Here is a 9,427-nt window from a genome sequence, read left to right as displayed (position 1 = left end):
TGCAAACAATTCATTGTTGATAATTAATATTAATTCCATCCTCTTAATTGACAGTATTACCAGGGGGTGGCTGGATGGGCTTGCCAGTATTAAATAATTTTTACCAATTTGTACTGCTCAGCTTGCTGCTGCTCTGCTGATTTCCCAGTTGCTTCATCTCCTCTGCATCTGCAGCCACGCGCGGGGGGAATCGGAACGAGGCGCCTTCGGAAGAGCCTCGCTGGGTTCCACCCTCCGTGGGATCCCCCTCGCCGCTGGAACACCAGATGTTTGCACAATCTATTGCTGGGGCACAGGGTGGAGATGCTCAGCTCTGCAAAGAAAGCACTGTTTTTGTCTGAGCCTGCCTGCTCAGATCCACGGCACTGCAGCTTCTCCTCCTCTCCATCGCTCACGCCTGGATGTTTGCTGAGGGAACACATCACATTAATAGATTTTCAAGTTCAAGCAGGATGAGCATTAATTTTTCTCCCAGTCTGTGGTGTTGCTGTGGTAGAGCCCAGAGAGACCCTCTCAAAAAAAAAAAAAAAAAAAAATTACAGGAAGAAATAATATTTGTGCTCTAGAACGGAGACCAAATGTTCTGTGTGCTGGAGGTGAGGAGGAGTGAAACGACTCCTGCTTCAGGAATTTAGTTTATTTGGTAAAATTAATTGCATTTTCAAGACTGCTTTTTTCTGTAGTAGAAGAATAGTTCTTCTGATGTGTAGCACTCAGAGGTGCTGATTTACTCCCCAGGTGGATCTGGATCACGAAGATCAGATGTTGAGGAAGGATCTGTGTTACGTGCAGCAGCTCAGTAACAGCCTCAAAACTTTACTGTTTGAACCCATCACTCCACACACAGCAGAACACCCCACAGACTGCACCTACACCCCAGTTAATGACTGTTTCTATTTCTATCTCCCATAGATCAACCTGTGCCAAAGCACACCCAGCTGGGCACAGGGGAGGCTGAAGCCCTCCCATCTCCTGGTCGACAACATTTTTGCCTTTCCTCTTCCCATCCGTCTCATTCCCCTTTCCTCCTCCCTTGGTTTTGCAGAGCAGGAGGAACCTCCCTTGCCCAGGAGGACAATGGGAATTCATCACTGCAGGGCTGGGATACCACACATGGAGCTTCCTCAAGTGGGGTGAACACCCTGGGAAAACCTGGCCCTAACTGGGAATTTCCCGGTGGTTCAACAGGGGAGGCAAACGATGGACACAGTCCAAGCGAGAATGTTGAGTTCCTGTGAGTGGGTTTAAACGGCTGGGAAACCTGGTGGGACTTTGGCTTTTTGTTTTCTGTAACTTTAATTTTATGATTTTTTTGCTTTTCATAAAGTATTTGGGATGAAAAGTTTGTGATAACTGGTCTCACCACGTGCCTTTTCCCACCCAGCAGCCCAGTTCTACCTGTCCTCTTCCCCTGTCTCAAGGTACCTCAGTCCCTGCTGGGGACCACGTATTAATTCACATTAAATGCTGGTTTTCTGTCTATGTGATACCAATCCTGGCTCGGTGCCTACACTACATTTCTAATTCCTTGCAACTGATGACATTTTATGTACTCGTGTATATTTTTAATACTCTATTACAAAACAAATAAAAAAGGATGTTAGTGATATAGCAGAAAGTAAAGTAAATATCAATGACATCATTATATTTGATGCCTTGGTTTTACTTTTCATATACTTGCAATAACTGCCATCTTAATGACCTGTTATTTTCATTACCAACCATCAGATCAGATGTGATTTTGAAAATAAAGTGTGATTTTTCCACGGTAATTTGTTTGAGGTAATAGTAGGAAATAATACACTTACTGATTTTGTGTATTTTATTTTCACAGCTCTTCCAAAAGAGAAGTTGCCTCCAGTTCAGTCCTTGAGTAGCTCACGGGAGCCCAGGGCTGCTGATGGTTTGGGAAGTTTTGCCATCCCCAGCGCTCAGAGGTGACAGAAAGGAGCATTATGTTTATTCTCCCAGAAGAATTTCTGTGTAAATGCAGCAATTTGTGGTGACATTGACAAGTTTTACCATTGTAGGATGAGACCCCTGAGTCCTTAGGCAGCAAAACCCTGCTCTGCTGCAGAGCTTTAGCTTTTGATCATGGGCCAAACCCCACCTGCTCAGACCAGCACTCCAGGAATCCACATCTTCAAGAGTTGCCCGTGTCACCTTTTTTGAAAGATGCAAGAAAACCAAAGTCATTGTGGAGTAACTTCTCTGAGGATGCATCTTTCTTTTCCAGGTCTTCCAGGTAAAGCTACTCTGTGTTGGCTTCTCCTCTCTGTCCTAACTTTGGTCTAAAATTTGTTTAAAAATGCAAGTTTGCAATAGCAGGGAATCCAGAGCCATCAGAATGGGTGGGAATGTCCCATTCCTGAAGGTGTCCAAGGCCAGGCTGGACGGGGCTTGGAGCAACCGGGTCTGGTGGAAGGTGTCCCTGGGGTGGGATTGAATGAAGTTTAAGGTCCCTTCCAACCTTCTTCCAGCCTGGCTTTGAACACATTCCCATGTATCCACAGGCCTGGATTTACATAGGGGATTAATAATCCAGCCAGAGCTGAGGGATGTGTGTGGAGTCTGGCTGGAGAAGGTGTAAATTGTCCATGCTCATGAGCACTTGTTAATGTACCATGGGCATCTTATGACACAGAGTGAAATTAAGATGTGATTTATTTAGAAGATATAAAAAGAAAATAAAACATGTACAGTGTTTAATTGGCCCATAAACCCCTTTTTTACATGTAAAAAACAAGCAAAGAGCTTGTGGTAGCCTGGGCAGCCTTAAACGGCTTGGGAGCAGGAAAGGTGTCCCCAGCAGCACAGCTCTGTGCTGGAAACCTCCAAAGTGTTTTTACCTTTTGCATTTTAGCCTAAAAACTCCGAGGACTGATGGAAATGTCTGATCTCTGTTTGGGTTTGCTGATTCCCACTGCAGCGCTGGAGATGGGAGGCTGGGTGGGATGGGTCGGTCGTACCTCCTGGCTGGGTGACCTGCCTCATGTCATGGTTTAGGTTCATGACATCATCTCTTCCTCTTGGACTGTTTTAAAGGAGGGAATTACCACTGTGCCGGTTTTGCCCCCTCATTCCGAGCACTGCCTCCAGCCCAGGCTCGCGCTTTGCCGTTCCCCGCTCTCGTTACAGTGTTTGTTATGAGAACGAGATATCATAATTTTAATGCCTGCTGTAGCCTGTGAAAGCCCATAAACATTTAATAGACTCATAAACATCGACTTTAACCTTTTCAAAATGCTGTAGCTGGAGTGGCCCCCACCACAGAGTGTCCCCACAGGTTCCTGCTGGGAGCACGAGGGATGGCCACGGAGAGCGGATCCAACAGCACAAATCCCAAAAAGGTCAGAGCAGCACAGTTTATTATTATCTCCCGTGGAATATATGAGGCATTACAATCTGATAGCACAGTTTTGTGGCTTAGGTTGGGGCGAGAGGAAGAAATGGCCTGGCATAAATCCCTGGTGAAGACAGTTGTAATGGGGGGGTGGAAACCACAAGGCACGAGAGGTAGTAGCAACTCAGGACGAATTGTGGATGTGTTTCCTTGAGGAGATTATGGCAAAAAAAAACACAACTCAAAAATCTTCTGATAAAATACTTGTTTGGTATTATTTCATTGGTGTGCTTTATATTGTTTAAACCAGCAAAAAGTATTTTACAGGCAAGGACGAAGGATGTTACAGAGCAAGGAATGTGAGTTTGACACTTAGAGATGATCTGAAATGAGTGTGCAGCAGAGTAAATGGGCATAAACCAAGGCAGACTTTGGGTTTTAACCTGGATTTAGGATGCAGGTGCTGTAACACATGCTCTCAGTCCCTGAACTGGGTTTGAGTTGCTCCAGGCACTATTTTTGTCCCAGGAATGGTGTTTACAGAGATTCAGCAGGGCTTGTTCCCAGGGAGGAAAAGCTGCACGGACTGTTGAGAGCCAACATGAATGTTGTTCAGGTTGTGACTCCAACCCCATGGAGTCAGAGGCAGGACAGGACAGCTCACAGGGAGGGGAGCCCAGGACGTCACTCAGTGACTGCTATGCTGAATCTGAATCCCACCCTGGGATGGCTGGGGCACAACACTTTTCTCAGGTCCAGCTGAGACAGCCCAAGCGATGCTGAACCTCAAAGGTTCTCCGCCAGAGAGAACTGTAGGCTCAGAAAAAAAGAAAAAAAATCACAGTTCATGATTTTCTCATATACCACTCTCCGAAATCTTTGAACTTCAGCTTTGTACTTGAAACCTAATCCTGTTATAAATATCTTATTATGCATATTTTCCTGAGCAAACCACTGCCAGCCACATTACCATGTATTCACTTCTGCAGAGATCTGGTTACAAAGGCAGATTTTCTTGGGCTCTACTACAGCTTTACTACACTGTGAAGAACCTACAATAGTAAAACCCATAGTCTGTTGTTTTCCATTAAAAACTTATCGTGGCTTGTAAATGGGAGTGTGTTGCATCCTCTTTCTGCTCCAACTGGGAGAAGTTTGAGCTGAGCAGGGCAGGATTTTGTGTTTATAGGGTGCTGTGTCACACCTGTGCTCTTTGGCTTTGTTTAGCATCACCTGCAGAGATTTTCCTACTCTACTGAAAGCAGGATTGCACAGAAGGATTCAACCCTGCAAAAAGCTTTACATGGACAGAATTCCCCCTGCTGAATTATTTCCTTTGTGAAGAATCTCTATCAAAGGTAATAAAGTTTTAAATCAATAGTCTGAAATGTATGCAGAGCTATAATCTTCCTGTAGATTTGGTAATCCCCCGTGACATTTACAGGACAGTTTCTGCAAACTCAGAATTCCAGGGCTGAATTAGCATTTCTTAGGTGGAGGAGATCCCCTGTGTGCAAAGCAGCAAAGAATCACCAGCTCATGGCTGACAACGTTTGTATTTATGCATCAGCAACTCATTTTCAGGATTTAAGGGGGGTGGGGAAACAGACTTTGGCTGGTTTTCCTTGTCTGCAAGTGTTTTCTGGCAGGATTTTGATTTTTCCCCTTTCTCCCCCACCCTTTAGGAGCCCTGGGCAGCCCGGCACAAGGCCAGCCCTGCTTTACCCCCGTAACTCCCCGAATTTGTGCCGCGGTGTCGGACCCCCAGCACCTGCTGGGCGCCTTTCAAGCTGCTTTAACTGGATCACAAGTTCCCAACTGTAGATGGATGTAACAGAGACTAATCCCATAATCTAGACAGAAGTACAAGCCCTGGATGGGGAGCAGCTCGTGTTACTCCGGTTGCCCTCCAGCCGACGTGGCAGGGGAGCTCAGAGCCCGTCGTGCCCCCACGACCATTTCTGGGTGAGTAAGACCTGTGGGGCTGATTTGGGTTGATTTTATTTTTCCTTCCCAAAGTCTGGAGATAAATATGCAAAACAAAACTTCGTGCTTCGGCCAAAAAGGAAAGCAACTTCAGTTCAGAAATGGCGCTTCTGCACTGGGTAAATATTATTTGTACTGGAGGCGCAGAAGTCAAGGACTGGCATCACTTAAAAAAATAAAATAAAATCCAGCGGCGGAATAATGGAGCGGCATTTTGGGTGCTGTAACAGTACCAGGGGTGAGGAGAGCTGCTGGCCAGCTTTTCAGAGTCGCTGCTTGAAACATCCACGTTTTTAGAAGTGTTTTTTGCAGCCCCCACCTCCTCTGTGCCAGCAGAACATCGATCAGGAGCTGCCGAGCCCGGACCCGGCGGTCGATGGCTCTGCAAACCCAGAGCCTGCAGAAATGAGATTTACCATTGGCTTTTTCACTTCTTGTTGACAGGCTCTCACCAGTGACAGCTCTTCCTCTCTCTCCTCTTTCTCTCCCATTCCAAGATTTAATACTGTTTTACAACTCTAATTAAGGACGTGGTTCTACAAATATTTACAAGCCGCCGTGGCGCTCGCTGGGAATCACCAGCCATGGATCCACCTACAGATCCCTTCCCAGGAGGGCGTAAAACACGGCCCCACTCAGTCCCCACCACGTAAAATGGGAGTTTTAAATCCCCTTTCTTATCCTGCTTTCCCAAAGCTTAAAATTTCAACCCAAAATCCATCTGGAGCAAGATTTCCTCTGCTGCTCTTCAGCAGAGAAGTCTGGCTTTCTTTCCATGACATTAACCCAAAAGTTATTTACTTTGGCCATTTCCAACTCTTACAGTGTTAACAAAAATAGATGCTTATTGCTTTAATAAAGGTTTTGATTTGGAAATTATTTACCATTTAGACTTTGTACACTCTAATTGCTTTTGATTCTTTGGAATATCTCTAATGGAAAGCAGCTGAAAGACTGAGGTTTAAAAATGGGCTCTTGCACATTTGAAGTAAATTTTATCCTGCAATCAGTCATAAAGATCTTAACTGCAGCTATCACATATCCTAAATATGTAATTGCTGTGGAGCCTTTCCAGTCTATTGGTTACAGGACTCTAGAAAAAGGGGAAAGTGAGTACAAATGTAGGCCCTGATGTCTGTGGGGCTTTTAGGGGATCAGCAGGACAGTTCACCTGGCTGAAATATTGTGTGTGTATATATATATATTTTCTAGACTGGAGTCTCGGAATTTGACTGTCCAAAGACAAATGAATAATTCCATTTGCATGGGGAGCTCACTGGATTCCAAGGAAGCTGCTCTGGTGAGTAAAGCAATGAATTTTGTCCGGGTTTTGGGATCAGACCCTTGACTGGAGGGCATCCACCCCCAGCCCCACAAGCTCCAGGAGGAAGGACTTAGGTTTTCAATGTGCCTCCATCCACGTGTGGATCTGCCCTGAACTCAGAGGGGATTTTTGTACGTGGCCCAAGAGGACCAGGTTACTCGACTCTGCTCTGCCTGAACCTAGGGAACTGCTACTTAAAAACACAGAAAGGAAAACTCAAAGTACCGAATTCTGAGGGATTTTAAAAGCATCTTGGTCAAATGTAGGTATAGATTCACTGGTCCGTATTCTGAATGGTCTTTAATGACCAATAAGAAAGTGAAATGGCATTTCTGCTTACTTTTAGTAATTTTTGCTTTGAAAACAACCCACTCCTGTGTCCTGGCCTTCTCTAGAGAGGAAGAGAACACAGCTTACAAATATTTGAAATTTAAAAGCAAAGAAAGCCTCTGGTTCTCTTCTTTTTATATAATATCAAAAGCAGAGAAGATTCAGCCTCAAAAATTGCTTAAGATGTTTAATGGTCTCCACTAAAATCACAAAACCAATTTATTGTTATCAGCAAAATGCTTGCTTTCAATCCTTTCTTTAAAGGATCGTGTGAGGTATTTCTCTACTAAATTAGTGTGAATGGCTGCTAAATACACACCAGAATTCCTCAGCTGGGAGACATGGCTGTGCAAAGGCCAGGCCACTCGGGTCCTTGAGGAGAGCAGAGGGAGAAACTGCTGCAAGCCCTGAGGCTGCTGAGATGGATCCTTGATGGTGGGCAGCTTATATAAACTCTGGATATGCTCCTTCTGGAGTTACCTTATTATAACAAAGACCAAATTTGGAGTCTCTCATTCTTATGATTCTACCCCGTGCTTCCTTCCACCCCCTCTTGAGTTCTTTTTTTAAAAAAATTCCTAAATTCAGAAGGTAACCTGCTCCGCCACTGCGCAGCTGAAGTTTCTCTCCCTGCCCTTTGGTTTGGTGGGACTTTGGGATGCTGAGCTCCACCTCGATGGGCTCAGCACCCCGAGGTCTCCCCACGCACACCATGGAAGATGGGCAGCCAAGAAGACAACAGTGATCTGTACTTAACATTAGGTGGCACAAAAGAGTTTCCTTTTGCTCGCAGAACACTGAAATCCACGGGCAATAACAAACAGAGATCTTCTTTTCTTTGAACAAAATTCTCCTTCCCTATTTTCCCCAGCTTTCCAGCGGCCTTTGAAGTGCTCCTGTTTATAAACTTACTTGATTTCGTCTTTCATTGCATCTCTTTTGTCTCTTAACCTAATTTGTTTTAAAATAAGACATAGCCCAGCCCTCGCTGTGCTTGTATTTACAGAGCAGCCAAAGGGCTCTAAAACAGGCTAATTTCATGAAACGCCTTCTGTCCCTCCTCCAAACCAAGGCTGCCTTTAAGAGCCTTGCCTCTCAGGACCCTGCGTGCTCAGACCCAGAGTGACCACGCAAGGGCATGTTTTAACCTGAAGCTTTTCATCCGTGTCCTTAGTTAGGGTTGTTTCCAAACCGCGGCCGTTTACTCCTGGTTTGGTCCCCGGTGTGCATTTATCCTGTTCCTGCAGTTCACTGAAAAACGTGCTTTTGGGGGTTATATTTCCTTCTCCCGCTGCTGTAATCCTTTCGGAGAGAGCCGGAGGCTGTGGTCCCTCTGTGGAGGCTTTGCTGCCCAGCACAGGGGCAGCTGCCCCCAAGGCTGCGGTGCTGCAGCTCGCCGAGATTTACAAATGAAATAAATCAGTTTTATGGTTAAGAAACAAAGCCTCGCCCGCTGTTTACATCCCAAATCCCTCTCGCTCCCAGGTACAGGATGGCCGGGTTGCTGGGAAGGCGCCTGTCCGCTCGCTGGCTATCGAAGACAAGAGCTCTCTCTCCCTGCTCGGGTCGCTCCTCGGGATTCCTAAAGGTAATTTTCTCCCCCTAAACTGTTGGCAGAAGGGCCGGGTATTGTTTTCTCCCGAGGTTCGGCCTCAGAGTAGGCGAAAAGAAAGGAAAGAAAAGGCCGTTTCGCTGCCGGTCCCTTGAAGTTGTTGCTGCCTGCCTGCCTGCCTCCCCCAGCAGCCGGCGGGGCCGGAGCGGCCCCGTCTCACCCCGTTAGCCGTGATGGAGTGTTATTGTTCCGCCGCCCGCCCGGGGGGAGCGGGGGGCGGCCACAGGAGCCCCCGCGGCCCGAGCACCGTGGAACAAAAGAAACTTCCTCGGGGGCGGGGGTGGGGTGGGGACGGGACCCCCGGGCGGGTCCCCAGGGCCGCGGGGATGCCGGGGGGGACCAGCCGAGGATGGAGGGGGAGATGCTGCGGGGGCGCGGGGGGCGAGGCGGGGGCAGCGCTGCTGCTGCTGCTGCTGCTGCTACACATCACCGAGATCCACAAACACCGACAGAAACTGCACCTACACGCACGGCTCGCTGTTTATGTTCACACGCTGCCCGGCCCCGCCACCCCCGAAAAAGCCACAAAGACCTTTTTCCGCCCCAAAAGCGCCTTTTCCATCCGAAAGGGCCTTTCTCTGCCCCGAAAGCGCCTTTTCCATCCCGAAAGCGCATTTTCCAACCCCCCTAAAAAACCGCCTTGGCTGCGGCAGGTGTGAACCGAGGGATGAGCCCCCTCGGACCCCCCTGCCCCGAGGGCACAGGCCCTGCCCGGGGATGCGGAGCCCCCTCCGAGGAGCCCCCGCACCGCGGCTCGGCCACCGCACAAACCACGCACCCGGAGCTTTCCATCTTATTTTGGTTTTCTTTCGTAAAAATGTTTATTTAAACT

This window comes from Empidonax traillii, unplaced genomic scaffold (genome assembly GCF_003031625.1).
Source record: "Empidonax traillii isolate 1590-97213 ecotype Southwest subspecies unplaced genomic scaffold, ASM303162v1 scaffold380:size670999, whole genome shotgun sequence".
Lineage (NCBI taxonomy): Eukaryota > Metazoa > Chordata > Aves > Passeriformes > Tyrannidae > Empidonax > Empidonax traillii.
This window is presented reverse-complemented; position numbering follows the sequence as displayed.